The sequence below is a fragment of the Adiantum capillus-veneris genome, chromosome 8 (genome assembly GCF_014529385.1).
Source record: "Adiantum capillus-veneris isolate H3 chromosome 8, ASM1452938v2, whole genome shotgun sequence".
In the NCBI taxonomy this organism is placed as follows: Eukaryota; Viridiplantae; Streptophyta; class Polypodiopsida; order Polypodiales; family Pteridaceae; genus Adiantum; species Adiantum capillus-veneris.
The window spans coordinates 139746627-139762631 of record NC_140938.1 but is presented as its reverse complement, the minus strand read 5'-3'; positions in this window follow the sequence as shown (position 1 = coordinate 139762631).

Genomic DNA, 16005 nt, shown 5'->3' with positions numbered 1-16005 from the left:
AGAAAACAAAAGATTCTCATTGAGCTCTTAATCTTTGCATTCAAGAGATCATAACATCGTCAGTTTGTTTGCAAAAGGTTTGTTCTTTTGCAAAAGCCCCTTCAAGCTTAATCATGTTACTTTGTGTGTGTGTGTGTGTGTGTGTGTGTGTGTGTGTGTGTGTGTGTGTGTGTGTGTGTGTGTGTGTGTGTGTGTGTGTGAGAGAGAGAGAGAGAGAGAGAGAGAGAGAGAGAGAGAGAGAGTTCTATATGTGCAATTCATGTGTGTGCAAAGATCTCTCCAAAGCCTATCCAATGAGCTTAAGTATGCTTAAATTGGAGCTCAATTGAGCTCCATACTCACGGACAACCTGTTGCAACAAGGGTAAAGTGTGCATCGACTACTCTTTCAACAAGGAAACGCACAAGGCATCTTGGCTTACAATGATTACCCTTTTTTTTTTGGCAGGGGGTGGGGGGGTGAAGCCACGGGGTCGATTTTTTGGTGTAGCATGCTGGCGAGATCTCAAATCCACAGGGAATTGAAGTTTTTTGCAGCAAATTGGGTCTGCTTAGACCCGTTCCCGTGTTGCACGCACCACAGTCCTACCACCGGACTTCAAAGGAACTCAATAGGATTTTATGCCACTTCAGCTTTGCAAGAAACAGTTCCCGTGCCTTGCTCCACCAAGCTTCAAGCTCCCATTTAGGGGGCTATTCACCAGAGGGAGCTTCTCAAAAGCATTTCTAAAGGCTCCAAGGCTATTCCCACGAGCCTCAAAGCTTCCAAAGGCTTCTTCACTAAGGCATTCAAAGGAAAATGATTGAGCTTTTTCAACAAGCATACAAAGCAAAAGGGAACTACCTTTTTTTGTGAAGAGGAGCTTCACAAAAGGATTCCTCTCTCTTTCTCTCTCCCTCTCTCTCTCTCTCTCTCTCTCTCTCTCTTGCAATTAACTCTAAGATTTCTTGCAACCAAGCACCATCTTGCAAATGTATGTCATAATCTACATTTATGGGGATGTTTTTTTTTATCATGCTTGTGTAAAGAGGTAGACACTAGATAGGAGAGTCTCCTAAGCTAAGACCCCTCTATTAGCGCAATGGAAGAGAAAGGGCTTAGGAAATTTAATGGGGAGGGCTTTCATACTTGAAAAACCAAGTTGAAAGGCTACTTAATGAAAAAGAAGTTATGGGAGTAGTCAAGCCAACGATCACTGATCCGACATCTATTGATGGTGCCCGCATACTGACACGAGCTTTGAGTGTACAAAATCAAGCCAAGGACGAGCAGGCATTAGGAATTATAATCACTGCACTACATGACAATTATGTACACTTTACTAATGACTGTGAAACCTCATCAGCTGCATGGGAAGCACTAGAAAAATACTTTGGAGAAGAAGAGCAAAGTGAGCTTAAAGAAGGAAGGATCTATACAAATTAAAAAATGGAACATAACGAAGATATTGCAAGTTTGGTCAATCACCTCAAAAGAATGACCACACAACTAGCTTATGTAAATAGTGCAGTAGGAGGACAAGACTCCTTGACTCATACTCTAGTACTCTAAGACAAAGCTCACACTTTACACACTTTTCCTCTTTTGAATCACGAGCCGCAAAGATGAAATGATTTTTCCATAGATGATGGGTACCTACTCCACAAGGGGAGATTTTGTGGAATGTCATGATGGTCCTAGTGCATTGCACCTAGGATTAAAGAAAAATTATGCACATACGACGACAATTTTACTAGCCAGGTTTACATGGGTATGCTCAATATTGTGAGTGATCGTGACCACAAGTTTAACAATCATTTTTGGAGGGCTATGTTTAAATGACTGGGAACACAACTCAACCTCAATACTGCAGATCATTTAGAGACGGATGGCCAGACTGAACGTGTTCATCAAGGGCTACAGGATATGTAAGAGCATGTGTTAGCAAAAAACAATCTGATTGGGAAGATTATCTCCCTATTTTAGAGTATGTATGGTTTTTAACGTAGATTACCAATTACAATGAGATTAGCGATTGAAAAACTTTAGCAGGTCAAGGAATTTATCCAAGATCATATGGATATGCTTAACTTGCTCGTCAAAATGTTTGATAAGCACATGATAAAAATAAAAAGTATGTTGATGAGAAAGGCTGGCAAGTAACCTTCATGGAAGGATGTATTTTTATGTGTGCCATAACATTTAGAAAGTCTAAAAACTGGACCAACACCTAAATTATCTCCCAAATATTGTTGGGCCTTTTAAGACACTCAAAATAGTTAGGGATATAGCTTATAAACTTTCTTTACCTCCATACTCTCGTATTCATCCAATTTTTCATGTAATTCGTTTTTGTAAATGCTTGCATAGAGACGACAACGTCTTTGGCCAACAGATTTTGGTTGATTTCATTTAACCTCCAACCCAGCTGCATTAACTCGAGCGCATTTCAAACTATCATGATTTACATACTCGTTATCATGTGCGTCGTCAAATATTGGTTGAGTGGAAAGACCGACATGACAAAGATATCACTTGAAAAAACATTAATATTCTTAAGAAGAAAAATCTCACTTTTGTTTTCAAAGACGAAAACACTTTTCCGAAGGGGGAACGATGTGAATTCAAGGGGTAGTGTGAAGCCCGTGGGGGTTGCCTATAAAAAGGCATGTATGTGGGTGGAGAGCTAGGCTTCCCATCCCTTGGCCTCAAAAATACCATAGATTATGAAATAACATGGAGCTGTCTCATGAGTTTACCCTTGAAATTCGAGGCTGATAAAATGGTCTTTTTGAGCATTGGCTTTAAGGACCCTTAAGCGAAAAGCTTTGCAATGTGCATAGCAATGGTGTCGTTATTGCAAAAACCTTGATTTATGATTTTTAATAGATGTTGATTTTTTTAAACAATACCTCCATCACAACAAGTGGAGCTTGTAGATATGTTGAAACTTAAAAGAATTACATAGAAGCAGCATGTCAAACCCCATGCTTGGAGAGAACCGCCAAAAACTGTCGAGATTCACAACAGAGCAAACTCCCAAGAGCTACTTGCCTCATGTGGCAAAGAATCCCTATGACTTCACATATTTATAGTCAACCTATGACCCCACTCGAACGAGATCCAATCCCCAACGAAGAAAACGAGGTTTCTCTTTGAGGCAAGAGAGCCATGCATGCTCTGGCCACTCCCCCACGAACATGCAAGCTATCAAAGGGAGCCATACCCTTTCCAAAGTCAGCATCCACTCTGCCATAGAGATCTCCTATGTCACCCCCCAGAACGAGAGCCCACAAATGACGAGCACGAAGCCGACCGAACATGCCACCCATTGCCCTCGCCGATAGGAGGTGGGAGGGGCAGCCCCTCCTAAGTGCCAAAAAGAGGGGATCAACGAGGAAGGGCGACCGTCGCAGCAAGCAGGGCAGCCCGATCCCTGATCCCAGATAGGCCGCCGTCCTCCACTATGAGCAAGCAGCCCTTCAACAAAACAAGGCCACCCCCTGCCTTGGCACAAAACACATAAGAGGCTCCTACTCTTGTGGACTCTTGAGGAAAGCCAGATCGCTCCAAAAACATAGATATCTTTTTTTTTTCTGCAAAACTCACCAAAAGATTACAACCTCATGCACAGGCCGTGCCATGGGGGATAGATCCATAAAGATATGGCCTTTACAAGTGGCCTATACCCAAAATACATCAGCATAGATTCAAACACAAAAAAGGAGGTATGAGTAGGCCCACTAAGCTCCATCACCTCGAACCAGCTTCACGCACAAAGAGAGTCAAAGACTGAAATCTCCCAGAGCACAAGCTTTTGTGGAGAGCCTGGCACCATCCACCAAATCCTGAGAAACCCAGGGCCAGCAGGCAAACAGGGGGGCCAAGCCCCTTCACTTGCAGTGCCATGATGCCACCAAGGATAAGCTTACCATGAATTAGCTGATTTCAAGTAAATGCTATGGGGGTCCTTTTCTTTTAAGGTGATACCCTTCCAAGGTTCAACATGTGATAAAATATACAACCCACTCTCAATGGCACTCCTCATATGATGGCGCTTGTATCGCCTTCATAGCCTGTTGATATGGTTTCTATACAGCTCGGGATCTGACTCCACCCGGACGTTTGGTGTCGATGGAGTCCCGCATGGTGATGGAGCTTGTGGCTCCCCCATTAATCGGCACTACGGTCTTTTGGTTTCAGTATGACTTTCCTGCTTGGATTATATATGATTTTGATAATTGAAAGTCACAAAGTCTACAACCAAATTGCGTGACACACCCACCTTTCATTTGATTATATATAATCCTTTTTTAAGCTACGTTTTTTCAAGTCAACCAAATAGACAATCGAGGATTTATCCAAAACTCTAAGGTGTATATGGCCAAAAGTTGCCTTTGAAAAAATAAGTTTACTGACATTACAACCGAGACTTTTCATCATCAACCTGAAAATTGACACCACAAACCAGGATATGTGAACACGAATCCCATTGACAAGAAAGTTTTGATAGAGAGTTGATTAGGCAAAGAAACAGTGTCATCCTCCTTAGATGTTTGGGCGGTACCATTTTCAGTGTACCGCTATCAATGCCAAGAACGAACCCTTTGAAATGCACAATTAGACAAAATAATGAAAAGGAAAGGCAATGGAAATTTCAAAGTTGTGGACAAAACAATGACAACGAGAGGCAAATGTAGGTCTATTTGGTGTGAAGTAATGTGCATGGCATCAATAGTCCCCATGCAAAGGCGCTTCATCTACTGTGTCGACTTTAAACCTAGTCTCGGGAGAAAAACATCATGGGATATCGAGGTTAGTTGTTATTCCAAGATAAGGATTTCTTGATTCATAAACTCGTGGCCGCATGACTTGATAAAGAAGCCGCAAGTGGGTAAGTTGGTTAGGGCATTGGGCTCTCACTTTGGTGCAAGGATTCAAATTCGAGTCACGAGGGGGGACCTACACATCCTGATATTAGTGCACATCTCAAGAATAGTTTTCCTCTCAAAATTAGTTTTTTCATGCAAGTAGGTTTTCTTGATCACTGATCTAGATTAGGCAACGAGACCTCCTTCGCGCATGAGAATCATTGGTTTCATGTACACCCCGTGGCGACTGTTGGGAGGAAGAACCAATGAAAATACAAGCACGACAAGAGGCGATGAAAATGTCAACCATTATGGAAAAAACCTTTTTGGCCTGCCACTGGCACATGCCTTGGTTTTTTTTCAGTTTTTGAGATAAGGTAATTATGTGACTGCTAATTATGGTTATCATAGGTTTTATTAAGACCCTAACGGAGAAATCACTAATGAACCTTCAACTCAAGTTATATCACTTAAAAACATGATGGTGGATTGAAAGAGATGTCCTTACTTTTCTCAATTCTCAATATCCTTTTCCAAACGAAACATACTCACCCATCTCAATTTATTCCTCAAGCTTTTAACATTTGGCAAACTCTATTATAAAGTAATCAATGAGTTAAACAACTTTAACAGATGGTTGTTTATAGATGTAGTTAAGTTATGATGTTATGTTCTGTTCATGAACATATTGTATTGTTGGCACCTAAATGTGATTAATTTTCACATTCTATTATGGTCCAACTAAGTTGCCACGGTTTTTTCACATAGTTACGAAAAAAACATTCAGTTCTTTTTTGGTGGACTGTGAACATAACATTAGACATGAGCATTGGCAAGTACGGTTATGGATATGCAGGTTTGGATCTGTTTTTGCTAAATCTAAAGCATTTCGCACTCTATGTGCATTATCTCTATGAGGTTAATTGTAGATCTACCAATCACTATTAGAGGTCATGGCTTGGTTTGACTGTTTGTAGATCAAGTCACTAAAGTTAACCGATACGGTTGTTCCTAACATTGTTGACTAATCAGCAATGTTGGAAGGAATTGTGATCCCTATTTACGAGTCATTTTGGAGGACTTTTGTAAACCGTGGGGATCCACATATCAGTATAGGATACGCAAATTACAAGTGTTAAATCTTGTGCTAAAGGATATGCTAAGCGTGTACGTTAGCATCTAGCAATCTAGTTGAAAAAAATGTTATTTTTTACCTGAAGTTTTCTTACCATGAGACAAAGCATGTTGCAACTAAGTTTAGTCTCTTCGTGTTTGAATCAGGTTCTCAACCTTGAACACTGGTTATGTTTGGGTTGTTTACTGCTGCTGAAGAATGATATTAAGTCAAGGACCTATACTTTATTGATGAGTTATGTTAGCTACTTACTTTCATGAAAAGTGAAAAGAGATATTCTTTTTAGATACATCTTACTTGTGGTAACTCATTGAACATACTCAAGTGAGTTCTAAATGGAGTTTATACGCTATGTTGGCGGATATGGGCCGGTTACACAATACGGTTGCAAAGGGATAACAATGTGAAAAATCAAGATGCTCTTCTTGATTTCATTGAACCTCCTACTAAACCATGCTCCGATCAAATGGATAGCTGGATCAATGAAGGATGCCATTGCAAAAAACATTAGTGTTCTTTGTGAAGATATCATTACTTTTGTTTTTTATTACAAAATTTTGTTTTTTATTACAAAAATACTTCTTTAAGTGGGGAGTAATGTCATGCCTAGGGTAAGATCGGGCATGCCAAGGGCAAGGATGGACATGCGATCAAGGGGTGCTATATTTGAGCAGCTACAAGCCTATATATAACAAGGTTGGGTGGAGAGTCGCATGTTCCAATTCCCTCTGTCTCATAAAAATACCACTACCATTTGCATCTTTGTGACGTTCATGCCATCTTTTGTCATAATATCTAATATCTAACCAACCCAAATTATTTTCTCATATTCAACTAATCATTTAATGGGGGAGAATAAACGGGAACAAGGGTTAGAATATAGACATGTGCTTATGGATCTGTCTCAACACGGAGCAAAGGTTAAAGGGGTCCAAATGAGAGATGGTCTGTTAAAGAGAAATGCTACCTAATGGAGCTTAAAGACCTTGGGGTTAGCTTCATTAAAGACCTCCAAAACTTAGTGTTAAAAAGTCCTTTGACCTTAGGCAAGCTAGGGTGGGAATCCTACCCAACATTTGGTGCTTGTCGTGATTGCTAACTAAGGTGCTTGTCGTGCTTGCTAACTAAGGTGCTCAAGGTGTTTGTGTGAACCTTGCCCAAGCTTGAGGTGCTTCTCATGCTTAAATGACTAAAGTTCTTGAAGTGCTCAATTCAAACATAATCTCTTAAGAGGCATAAATGATTTTCATGCTTAAATGACTAAGATGCTTGAAGTATTCAATTCAAACATGATATCTTAAGAAGCATAAAAGACACATGTCAAGATCCTCCCCATGTGGCCCTCATGATGTGCTTGGGATAGGCTTTAAAGGGATCCAATGAGAATTTAGATGCATAAAAATAAATAACTAAGTTCTTTCTCTCAAAGAAGAAAAAGAGGACATATGTCCAAATGATGTAATTTGATAATACAAAAGAGAGAGAGTGAGAGAGGGGTGGACCAAGCATGAGAGGGGGTATACTCTCTCTCTCTCTCTCTCTCTCTCTCTCTCTCTCTCTCTCTCTCTCACACACACACACACACACACACACACACACACATACTCATTGTGTGATGTGCAAAGTGAAAGAGATCCATCTCCTTCTCCAAGCTTGTTGAGAAGTTGAGAGCGTACACCAACACTCTTGGCTATGGAATACAAATCCAACCAAGAGCCATGCTTCAAAGCTTCACCTTGCCATCTTCTTCATCTTCATTACTATGCTATTATGGTATGATAAGCAAGAAGAGTGATGATAAGTGAGGAACTATTTCTTTCTTCTATGAATGATTCTTCTTCCTCTTCCCTACCCTCATTCCCCGCTAGCTCTCTCCACCTTCAAAGGTGTTTGAGGCCTTGGGACTGAGACTTGAGATAGTTAATGCTTTTTGCAAAGTTTATGTTATGCTCCTGATACATGAAGCTTTCCATCTTCATTGCATCACCTAGGTCACAAGGAACAAAAGATTGTATTGTACCAAGTCTCTCTTGAGGATGGGAGAATCTATAATACAAACGCATTTTGGAGAGGGGACCGGCTCCAAGTAAATCCGGTCCTCACTATTTTCATGTTCTCTAATACTCTCTCTTGCAAAAGTATTGTTCATCCGAAGTTAATTAAGTACTACGTTTATGTTGCTACCATCAATTAAGTTCACCCTCTATGTTCTCAAAGAAATCTCACAAAAATGCTCACTCTAATTCTCTTCATTCCGCTATTCTCAAAGTTCATAGGCCATTTTCATTACATTGGTATTAGAGCATTTGGTTTCTCTTTTCTTTCTTAGACCTACTCCACTACTCTCTATAATTAACCAATATGAGTCGTTGGTGTAGATACTTAAGTGCTTATTTTCAAAGGCTAAGAGTAGCAACTAAGGTTTTGAATTGCCAAAGAATACACATAAGTATAATTAGCATGGTACACATAAGAGGGTAGAATGAACATTGATAACTTTGATTTTGCACATGAAGGTGTTAATGATGATGCCCCCATGTTTGTCAATTATCTTGTTACTAGGTTGCAGCAAGCTATGGGCAACCCTGCTTTGCAAGCCAAAGTTACTCAACAACTTCATGCTTATGGGATTTCCCTTCCTCTCCAAGAGGAGATAAATCTTAGGAGACCTCTTGATGAGACCCCCAAAAGAAGACTCTCTCCCATACGAGAGGAGGAATCCAAAGAACAAGAAAGTAATGAATCCCTAAGCTCCTCTGAATATGTGCTCCTCTCCCTTTTGTTCTCCAATCTTTTTGATACAAAAGAAAGATAGTACATACCGTATGTATGTGGACTATCGAGCACTAAACCATATCATTATCAAAAACAGATTTCCCGTGCCTCGGGAAGAAGGTCTATTTGATAAGCTACAAGGCTCTACCTACTTCAATAGGATTGACCTTAAAAGTGGCTATCATCAAATAAGGATAGTGGATGAAGATATCCTAAAGACCGTGTTTCATACAACGTTTGGTCTTTATGAATATCTAGTCATGCCTTTTGGCTTGACCAATGTACCAGCCACAGTCAATCGTTTGATGGAGAAAATATTTAGACCCTACCGTAAGTTCATTGGAGTGTTCTTTGATGATATCATCATCTACTCCAAGTCCTTGGAGGAGTACAAGCAACATCTCCAAGTGATTTTCAGGCATTGAGCGAGAACAAGCTTTCTCTCAACCAAAAGAAAAGTGAATTTTTCCTTCAAGAGATTCAATACTTAGATCATATTATCTCACAAGATGGTATTTGTATGGATCCATCAAAGTTAAAGGTAATAAAAGCATGGCCCAATCCAAGGAATCTACATGAGGTAAGAAGCTTTATTGGTATGTGTGCATACTATAGACGCTTCATAGCAAAATTTTCTCAAATAGTAGGACCATTACATGATTTAACAAAGAAAAACGTTAAGTATTTGTGGACTGCTAAGGAGAAAAATACTTTTGACAAGCTCAAAGAAAAGCTTACCTCTCAATCAGTCCTCATGCTTCCGGATTTCTCAAAAACCATTTGAGGTCCAATGTGATGCTTGTGGTGATCGCCTTGGAGAAGTCTTGCTTCAAGAAGGGCATGCCATAGCATATGAGAGCTGAAGGCTCAATACGGATGAACGGGTCTTGGACATTTATGAGAAAGAGATTTTAGTTGTTCTACATGCCCTATACACATGAGAGCACTATTTATTGGGGGCTCCATTCATTTTACGAACAGACCACCAAAGTCTCAAGTACTTCATGACGCAAACCAAGCTTTTCAACAAACAAATGAGGTGGGAAAATTTTCTTTTGCAATTTTATTTTCATATTGCTCACATTGCTGGTAAGCACAATCAAGTGATGCACTTTCATGACGACGACCAAAAGTTAATGTGGTGTCTATAGCAACTCACAATGATCTATCTTCTATGATAGATGAGTATGCTATTGACCCTGACTTTAAAGATGTAATGTCAGCCCTTTCTTTGGAAAGAAAGAGGAACCATTCACCTTGCAGGATGGTTATCTTCTCCATGGCAATAGGCTATGTGTTACCCACTCCCTTCGTTAGAAAGTCATGCATGAATCTCATGCTCCTCCCTATGCGGGGCATAGAGGCATTCAACCTACTCGTCGAGGAGTAGAGACGTACTTCTATTTGCCTACCAGGAAAGTGGACATACAAGAGTATGTTTCAAAATGTGTGGTATGCCAAAAGACTAAGTATGATAGAGAGAAGAAACCTGGATTAGTCCAGCCATTTCCAATCCCTAATTCACCATGGGAGAGTATATCCATGGATTTTATTTTTGGATTACCCAAGTCTATCCATGAGAATACGAGAATATGGACAATAGTCGACAGGTTTAGCAAGCAAGCACACTTTATTCCTGTCAAAAAGACTATTAAGACACACCAAATGGCAACCCTCTTCATATCGCAAATTTCAAACACCATGGATTACCAACATCCATCGTGTCAGATAGAGATCCTAGAATGACCAGTAATTTTTGAGAAGGTCTTTTTGAAAATTTAAGTACAAGATTGAATTTCTCTTCGGCCTATCACCCACAAATGGAGTCCAAAGTGAGATAGCCAATCTTACGATACTCGATCTACTAAAGACTTATGTTACAAAAATAGATCAACGCTCACAATGGGAGAAGTACTTACCCCTTGTAGAGTATGCGTACAATAATATTGTCCATACTACTACGGGAAAAGCATCTTTTGAGATCATAGAGGGAAGACCTAAAAGTCCCTTGCTACTTAAAGTACATGATGGGAAGATCTTCGCTGTTTGGTGATGAGTATAGCCGTGACCTACAAGTATCTTTTCAAAAGGTTAAGGAGGTTGTATCTATCCCTCAACAAAGGCAAAAAGCTGCTGCTGACAAGCACAGAAGGGCCTTAACGTTCAAAGAAAACGATCGAGTCTTACTTAAGTTTCCCAAAGCTCATTTGAGACAAACAACGGGCAAAAATCCTATGGGCCATCAAAAGTATTATGCTAAACTAACAAAAAGATATTATGGTCATTTTCAAATCTTGAAGCCAATCAATGACCTGGCTTATCAACTCAAGTTGCCCAACCATTGGCTCATACACAATGCTTTTCATGTGAACCTGTCTGATCTAAGGGTGTGGAAATAGGCTTACAATCATCCATACCACACTTTGAAATCATATCCTCAATACTTTCTCTAGGATAGGCATATTCCATGCTTAGTATGTATCACCTCAATCCCCAAAACATAGTAGAGATTTCCCAAATCTTTCATATCAAACTGTTTCCTCAAAAGATACTTAACACTAGTTTGGTACCAAAACAGGACAAGTGTCTTTTTTTAACAAATTTAGATTAAATGCTACTTGCATTAGACGGTTTATTTAAGAAAACCCTTTTGATATTCTTAAATATGCTAGCTAGAGGTTCTTTTAAAAATATATCTTTGCATTTTAGAATCTATCACGATCAAGAACTATACTCATCAAGTTGACCCTCGTAAGACTGCAATTGACGCTTTGAAGAAATCGCCTTTATAAGCTCAAGAAAAAATGAAGCAACTTTGTAGAAAATTTTAGGTGACTCTTCCACAATTTTTCTATAGATAATTGAAAGTTTCATGTGCAAAAAAATTGACTTTGGAATATATAAAATAATGGAAAGTTCAATGTGTTTGATATGGTCATTTCAAGCATATCGTTGTATACAAAGAAAAAAATGTTTTTGATGTATTTGTGAGTTTTGAAAAGTGATACATTGCTTGCCCTTTCCATTGAGCACTCAAGATGGCAAGTAAAAGGGCTTTGGTATGCAACAATTATTGGATCATTTTAAATATTCAAAACTACATAAGAGAAAACTTTCATATTTTCATTCTTGAGACATAAGAATTCAAAACCTCAAATAATATCAAACTTTCTATGTAAATCAACTAAATGTATCAAATTATGTGGTACAGGTACAATTGGGGTGCCTAAAACCTTGGTTTCAATGTTATTATGGAGAACTCAAGATTTTCAAGAGTTTTGCATGATAAAAAATTCAAGATAGAGTTCAAGCAACAAGATTTAATTGAGTTAGGGAGCCCAAAAAATACGTAGTTTTTTGGTTTAAACATATAAAGCCACTTGTATTTGTAAAATTGCACTAGAATAGTACCAATTTCATGAGGGCACCTTTGGAACACCAAAATTATGCTCTTATTCAGCACGTGCTCAAGTATGAAATTATGTATATAGCTTGCATGTGACTCTAAAACTTATCTTTGAAGTGCATTCCATTGTTCTGTAACCCTAAGTGCTAACACTTGGCTTTTACAAACATAAAAAAGTCCATCTCTACAAAAAGATATAATAATTTTATGATTTTTTTGGCAAAACAGCTTGAAATTTTACTAAAATTTATGTCTTAGAACTCACCAAAATTATCTCCATACAGATTGTTTTTTTAAATGGAGAAAAATCCAGTGTTTTCTTTCCCTCATAACCAATCTATGGTAGAAGCAAGGTGTAAAAAATTTCTTTCTAACTTGACAAATAAATTACCAAAACTTGGTAGAAAAACAGGACACTTTAGTGTCTCAGGACACATAAGTGTCCAATTACAGAACTAGTGTTAACATGCTTTACATCCTCCAAACTGTCACTCCCAATAATGAGATCATCCACATAAATGGTAATGCTCACAATCATGGATTTTTTCTTCTCCACATACAATGAATGATCCACATCAACCATACAAAAACCAGTGCTGATAAGATATTGAGCTATCTTACCATGCCACCCATGGGGACATGCTTTATCCCATCAAGACATTACATACATAGACCAGGTGAATTGTATCCTCATAACATGGTGGGTGCTCCATATACACTTCCTCTTGCATATCACCATGCAAGAAGACATCCTTAACATCCATTTGATGTGAAAACCAGTTATTTGTGGTAGCCACTACAACAAAAGCTCTAATATTTGTCATCTTGGAAACAAGAGAAAATCTTTTCTCATAATCAATCTCATATGTTTGAGCATATCCTTTGGCTACAAGTCAAGCCTTTTGAATCTACTCACATTGTCATCACTATTGTGCTTTATTTTGTACACCCATCTACATATAATATGTTTCTTGCCTTTATTCGTTTTCATACAAGGCATCCATCTTACATTTTTAGTCACCTCATCAAAACATTTGAGCTTAACATCTTGCATAACTTTTGCCATATATACAAAACGCCTAGCCACATAATTATCATACATCAATCTCTGCACATGATTCCTTTTTCTTCAAGATCTACATGGACTTGGATCGCTGCCAAGAACCCTATTTTTAGCATGCAACTTCTCACACTTGGAGTCCAAAGCAAGGGCATACCAAACTCCTCGTCAAGATATGTTCCTTTGACCCACTAGAGTCACCATCTACATCATTGTATCCTATAGTAACATTAGGAATTCTTGTGCCCTTCATCAACCTTCACTTTTACCTTGATGGGCTTTCAAGATGCATTTTTTCATGCAATCTTCTAATCCATGGATTTACAACATGGATGCTATCTTGTGACCCTTGCAATCCACTCAACACTTGTGATTTCACATTAGAATTACTAGCTATCACTTTCTTGGTTATATCAAGCCCCATATGGCCTTACATCAACATACCAGCTTGCCATTTCATTCAATAGTACATGTATCTTCACCCTCATTTGATGCGTGACAAGATTGTAGCAGTTATAAGCTTTCTGGTCAACTAGGATTGGAATAAAGTTCCAATCACTTCAAAGTGTGAAACATCTCCCTTCTCTCTCCCCAATTCCTCTCTGTACCCCCCTTCTCCCTCACCTAACCTCAAAATCTTTTTTTGTTCTCTCTCATCACACCTTACCACTCTTTGGGAGGCTTCTTTAACCTCTTCTTGCTTCTCATTTCCTCCTTTTCTTAAAAAATCCATTGTTTCTCTAAAAAATGACCCCTCCATCATCATTAAACCCGCCAACAAAAATCTAGGTCCGTAATCTTATCTAAATCTTGGTATTTAGAAGAAGCTTCCAGGCATCTCTTAGATTCCTCTACCTACTTCCCTATTTCCTCAGCTCCCCCCTCTTTTTTCTTCTCTCTTCTCTTCTCTATCCTTTTTTCTTCTCTTATCTCTTCTCTCCTCTATCCTTACCAATTGCTCCTTCCTTTTCTCTAAGGAACGTGATTTCATCCTTACACCACCCCCATCAAACCCTAAGCCTTGTCCCTTTTTTCTCTTGCCTAAAATCCACAAACCTTCTCTTGTAGGACGTCCCATTTTCTCGTATAAAGGTTACATCTTAGAACATGCCTCTCAATGGCTTCATTTCCAACTTCTACCTATCTTGCTCACTAAAAAGAAACATCTTAAAGATTCCTTTTCTCTCATTAAGGATCTATCCACCCTTATCGTTCCTTCCAATGTACTCCTTTTCACCTTTGATTTTGAATCTCTCTACCCTAGCATTCCCATTCAGCAAGGTTTGCTTGCTCTTTCCTCCTCTATCTAAGATTGTTGGGATTAAAGCCCAAGTGGCCTCTTATGCGGATATGGCCGGCCGCCCGCCTAACTCACTTACCTCTAACTCTTTGTATATACTAACATATTCTTTGTGAATACTACGAATTTGGGAGATAACCCTTCTAACATCTCTCTGCGTACTGTACTGTGTAAGCTCACTGTGTGTGTGTGTGAGAGAGAGAGTCGACCCACGCTCCGCTCCGCGACTTCAATTGGTATCAGAGCCTTGGTTCAGTGCGGATTTGCGCAATCGCGCGCGCGCGCACTTTTTCGGCAGATTCTGGATCCGGAGTTCGAAAATTCACACTCGGCGTTCCGGGAGCGTTTCCACTAGGCGACCTGGGGTTTTACCCCCCTTTCGAAGCCGTTTATGCCCTCAGAATTTCGTTCTGAGCACTACAGCAGAAGATAGATTTCAGCCGCAAAGAAATCCGTCTTGTGTAGATTGGCAAGCAGGAGGTGGTCGACATCAATATCGACATCGACATACATCACTTATTCGTCTTCAGAGCATCATCTATAGACCAGGTACACATATATATCATCAGATATATATATTGCAATCTGCATTGCTACTTCTTGTGCTTGCCAGGTTCCAGGGGAGGTGTGGCCATACCACGGCTTGACACCACTGGCATGTATTGCAGATTGATGTACTGTGATTGTGGGTCTGCTAGTTGTGAGTCACGCTAGCAGACAGACCGCCGCAGCGGTCATAGGACAGTGATTGGTCTATTATAGGATGTATGCTAGTTCTGGGCAGTTTGCTGAGCCATCTGAGAGGGTCGTGTGTGAGGTTTTTTGAAGCCAAGCACTGGGGGCTGGGTTACCCAGTGTGAGGTGGATTAGGTTGCTGGAGTTCCCCTCTACACGCATCCTCTTCGGCGACTTTTATCCCTTAGGATGTATGACTTTGTGTAGACACTGGATTGCATCTTATGCGTCAGGCCGTTGAGGCATTGTTCAGAGTTCAGTCTTGAGACAGATACAGGTTCTGTCATCGCCCAGAGAGGAGACAGTGTATGCTTACAGGACAACATATTACAGGGATTTTTTAGATTTGTCACTGGTCAGCTTTGTATATACTAACATATTCTTTGTGAATACTAAGAATTTGGGAGATAACCCTTCTAACATCTCTCTGCGTACTGTACTGTGTAAGCTCACTGTGTGTGTGTGTGAGAGAGAGAGTCGACCCACGCTCCGCTCCGCGACTTCAATTGGTATCAGAACGCACTACGTTTGTAGCCTTGAGAAAGCAGAATTTATGGCTCAAGATGAGTGGGAAGAGCTTGACGAGTTAGCTTGTTCCACAATCATGCTGACACTGGCAGAAAATGTTTACTTCAACGTAGCAGAAGAGACTACAGCGTATGGCGTATGGCAAAAGCTATGTGATATGTACGAGAAACAAAGTGCTGCTTCTCAGATTTACTGGCTCAAGAAATTGGTGGATTT